The sequence below is a fragment of the Meles meles genome, chromosome 14, assembly GCF_922984935.1.
Source record: "Meles meles chromosome 14, mMelMel3.1 paternal haplotype, whole genome shotgun sequence".
In the NCBI taxonomy this organism is placed as follows: Eukaryota; Metazoa; Chordata; class Mammalia; order Carnivora; family Mustelidae; genus Meles; species Meles meles.
In genome coordinates, this window is record NC_060079.1 from 58,789,555 (window position 1) to 58,794,491 (window position 4,937).

Sequence of the window (4,937 nt, forward strand, 5' to 3'; positions counted from 1 at the left end):
TGACAAGACAGTCCCCAGATGACATGTAGTGGCAGAGATGTGATTTATCTAAAGAAACTAAAAACCAGGGGCGCCTGGGTGGCTCAGTGGGTTAAAGCCTCTGCCTTTCGCTCAGGTCATGATCCCAGGGTCCTGGGATCAAGCCCCGCGTCGAGCTCTCTGCTTGGCAGGGAGCCTGCTTCCTCCTCTCTCTCTCTCTCTGCCTGCCTCTCTCCCTACTTGTGATCTCTATCTGTCAAATAAATAAATAAAATCTTTAAAAAAAAAAAAAAAAAAAAAAAAAAAAAAAAAAAAAAGAAACTAAAAACCAGTCCTCAGCTGTATCTTAGATTATCTCATTACTATAGAACTTACCTAAATGTATCCCCTTACATTGTCTGTTAAATACCCGAGTGTATGTGCAGAAAAGTAAAAAATAATGCTTAGGCTATATAACCTTAGGAATATTGAATTTTGGAACAGCTATGGAAACTCCTCTGAGATTCATATATTTCTGCTGCATAAGAAATATACTGTGAGATACTATATTTAATAAAAAATACCTCTGAAATTAGACTACAAGTTCCCACAATTATCCAAAAATAGAGTGTTCCTATGAAACCCTTTGTAAACTGAAATGATGTAAAGCAAAGAAGCAGTTACTGTCAATTTACTTTTTTTTTCTTTTTTTTAAGTATTCCCAGACCCAAAAAATAACCTCTTGTAGGCTTTTCTAATACCTTAGGGCACATCTTGCTAATGAATGCACAAAATAAATGTAAATAAAGCACAGATGCTCATAGTTCAAAGCTATGATGGCTTAATACTGAGATTCTGAATGTAGTTCCTGGGGAAGGAGCTTGGCAGGGCCACTCCTGCTCAGGGCACGTGATGCCTCTATGAAGGCTCACTGCAAAACAAATGCTGATGCTACTTTCACGCTTTGTCTTTTTTTTTTTTTTTTTATAAAAGCAAAATCTTCTTCAGATTTCTTTCAGTTAGTGAAAATAGGCATTAATTTATGTCCTTTGTAATAGCAAAACAGCATAATACAAACTTTGGGGGAAAAAAAGAATCTTAAAAGCAGTGAGAAAACAACAATGCTATGTACAAGAAAACCTGTGTAACACAATCAACTGATTTTTCTGTAGAAAATTTTGCAGCTAAAACAGACTGTCATGATATATTCACTCAAAGTGTTGAAAAGGAAAACAAAACAAAAACTTCTATCCAAGAATACTATACCTGGCAATTCTATCAAGTCTATCAAGTAGAACTAAAGGAAAGATAGAGTTTACTGAACAAGAAAACACACACACACACACACACACACACACAAAGTTAAAGAAGTTCACCACTAAACTAGCATTATAAGAAATGTTAAAGGGAATTATTTAAGCTGAAAAAAAAGGGTATAAACCAATAACAAGAAAATATATGGATGCAAAAATCTCATTGGTAAAGTTGAATATATGGTAGCAAACTATAGAAATGATCCCTGAAAGTATAGTCTTTCAATTGACTATATAGTAAAGGTAGTGGATTAACGATTAATAAAGCTAGTATGATGGTTAAAAGGCAAAAGTTGTAAAATTAACTATGGCTACAAAATTAGTTCTGATATACACAAAATAAAAAGGTGGAAAATATGACATCAAAAACATGAAGCATGGGAGAGAGGTAAAAATGTAGACGTTGTAGAATGTGTTCAAATTTAAACTAATATCAACTTAAAATAGACTAGTGTGTGTGTGGGGGGTGGGTGGGTGGATGGGTGGGTGGAGTGTATATACATACACACTGTTATATGTGAACTTCATGGTAACACAAAGCAAAAACCTATAGTAGGTACATAAAAGATAATGAGAAAGGAATCTAAACATAACACTAAGGAAAGTCATCAAATCACATAGGAAGAGAGCAAAAGAAAAAGAAAAGAGAAGAACTGCAAAAACAGTCAGAAAACAATTAATGAATGGCAGTAAGTACATACCCATCAGTAATCACAATAAATGTAAATGGACTAAATTTGCAATCAAAAGACATTGAGTGGCTGAATAGATTTAAAAAAAAAAAGATTCATCTATATGTTGCCTGTAATAAACTCACTAAGGACACACCACAGAGTGAAGTAAAGGAATGGGAAAAGATATTCCATTCAAATGGAAATGAAAAGAAAGCTGATGTAGCTGTGCTTATTTCACAGAAAACAGACTTTGTAACAAGGAAAAGAAGGGCATTACATAATAATAAAGGTATCAGTCTAATAAGAGAAGATAACATTCATAAATACTTATATACCCCACATAGGAACTCTGAAATATGTAAAGCAAATATTAACAGACATAAAGGGAGAAATTGACAGCAGTGCTAAACAGTAAAGGACTTTAATATCCCAATTACATCAATGATCACCCAGACAGAAAATCAGTAAGGAAACATCAGCCTTACATAATACTTTAGACCAGAGAGACTTATATACAAAGCAATCTATCCAAAACTAACAGAATATACATTCTTCTCAAGTGAACATGGGATATTCCCCAGGATAGATCTCATACATATTAGGCCACAAAACAAGTCTCAATAAATTTAAGAAGATTGAAGTCACATCAAGCTCTTTCTGACACTATGGTATGAAACTACAGGTCAATTAAAAAAAGAAAACTGGAAAAATCACAAATATATGGAGGATAAAACACCAGGCTACCTAAGAATCAATAGGTCCACCAGTTTACTGAATACCCAATAGGTCAATGGGAAAATCAAAGGGTTAAGCTGAAAATAAGTTAAGACAAATCAAAATGGAAATAAATTAATCCAAACTCTATAGGATGCAGTGAAAAAGTTCTAAGATGAAATTCACAATACAGGCCTACCTTGAGAAACAAGAAAAATTTCAAGATAACAATATAACATTATAATTAAAGGAACTAGAAGAACAAATGAAACCACAAATGAGTAGGAGGAAGAAAAAAATAAAGGTCAGAATGGAAACAAAGAAAATAGAGACAAAAAACAGAAAAGATCAATGAAACTAAATGATGGTTCTTTGAAAGGATAAAGAAAATTGATGAATGTGGGTGAACAGTGAAGAGTATCAATTATATGGTGATAATGGTTAGCTAGACTTATTGTGGTAAGCATTCCGTAGTATACACAAATATCAAATTATTCTGTTGTACACTTGAAACTAATATAATGTCATATATACATTTTATGTCAATAAAACAGGAATAGTAATTACTATATTCACATAATCTAATTTCAGCTCAATTTCTGTAACTTCTAACTCACTAAAATTGTGCTATGTAACAAAAAGGGAGGTATGAGGGAGTTTTTGTGAAGAAGAAAATTTTCTCAAAATGAATGCCACTTACTTTGTGGAAAAAACTAGGTGGTAATGAAGTTTTCCATAGATAATTAAAGACAGCTGCCCAGAGTGGTTCAGTAGCCAGATGTCTAGTCCTGTGTCTACATGAAACTATTTCTAACATGTTTGTTTGGGGCCAAAATCAAATTTCATTTGGATTATATGAAGGTCTTCCTACTGTGGTACTCCCAATTTCTTTCTCTCGTTACTATAGGTAAGAAGTTAGAAATTAATGGGGTAACCAGTAAGAGGATGTAACAAGTGAGATCTTATCTGTTCATCTGTGAGTGTTCACAAAATGGGCTCTCAGTTGGAGGTCAGAGCTCACCTAGGCCGGTCATCCTATGACAATGGGGTTACCTTAATGGAAAATCTTAAAAAAAAAAAAAAAAAAAAAAAGAGGCAGCTAAAATTCCTCAAATGATTACAACATTAACATACATTTTTTGTATAATTAATGAGGTTCAGGTCTATGCTAAACACTATCCCACCTGATGTTCAGAATAGCTGGTGTTTTTTGCCTAGTTTCCATCCTCTTTTATAGTTAAAGAAGTGTGTTTAGAGAGAAGTGACTTCTCAAAGCCATGCAGAAAGTCAGTGACACACTAGCACTCCAGCTTCATCATGACTGGTGTTGAAACCCACATTCTTTTTCCTTTTTTTTTTTTTTTTTGAATTTTATTTTATTTTATTTTTTTCAGTGTTAACCCAAGGCAGCGCTGTTGGAGATTTTTGACCAGCGACAGAAAAAGTTTGTGCCTGTAACATTTCACCACTAGGAACTTTATTTGTCCAGGTCTCTCCAGTAAAATGGTGAGTTATAAAATATTTACTGTATGCTTTAGAGTAATATAGCACATACAGAGGAATTAAATGAAGATATGTAACATATAAAACATTTATACATTTTATTTATGATCATCTATGGGAAATTAAAAATAACAGGTACGGTGATGGGATCTTCATGTTTATTCAATATACAAGAACAAAAAATGAATACATGGTGAAATAATAATTTCAGAATATATCACTGGAAATAAACAAAAAGGAAGATTTTGTGGGCAGCATTTTTATGCCATGAATGGTGTATGTTGTGCATGTGTAAGCTATAGTAGTTCTAAGTATGAATTTTGTTAGCTTTCCTTGGTGCTGTAAATGCTGTGCAGGCACTGTATTTGGGGACTTTTTTTTTCCTCCAACAACATACAGATGCACATCATAGCAAGTGAACTGCTCCTTCAATGCAGTGAGTATGAAGATTTTTTATGATACTGGCAATGATCCAGAACCAATTATGACATTGATACATTAAGCATTTCTTGGCAGTCAGCAGCTCCATATCAATGGTCTTCATAAGATCTTATTTGATTAGGGAAATTCTAAAAGACAGTACAACTGCATTGTTTTCACTGTCAATTTCTTTAGTGAAACTATAAACTCTCTGCATGACTGGAGATGGTAGAAGGAACAGAGGTTAGTATTTTCACTTAGCTCATCATGTCTGCTAAAATGAGTATTAGTACCATATTACTTTCTTTTTTAAATCACAAGTAAAAAGGAGGCTTGACTGCATGAACTTCATTTA

At 33.5% G+C, this 4,937-nt stretch overlaps 1 pseudogene; it reads right to left on the reverse strand.

Annotated features, from left to right (window-relative positions):
• Window positions 1-1,397: 1,397 nt before the first annotated feature.
• On the reverse strand, window positions 1,398-1,493 carry LOC123925420 (annotated as a pseudogene).
• Between the last annotated feature and the right edge of the window lie 3,444 nt (window positions 1,494-4,937).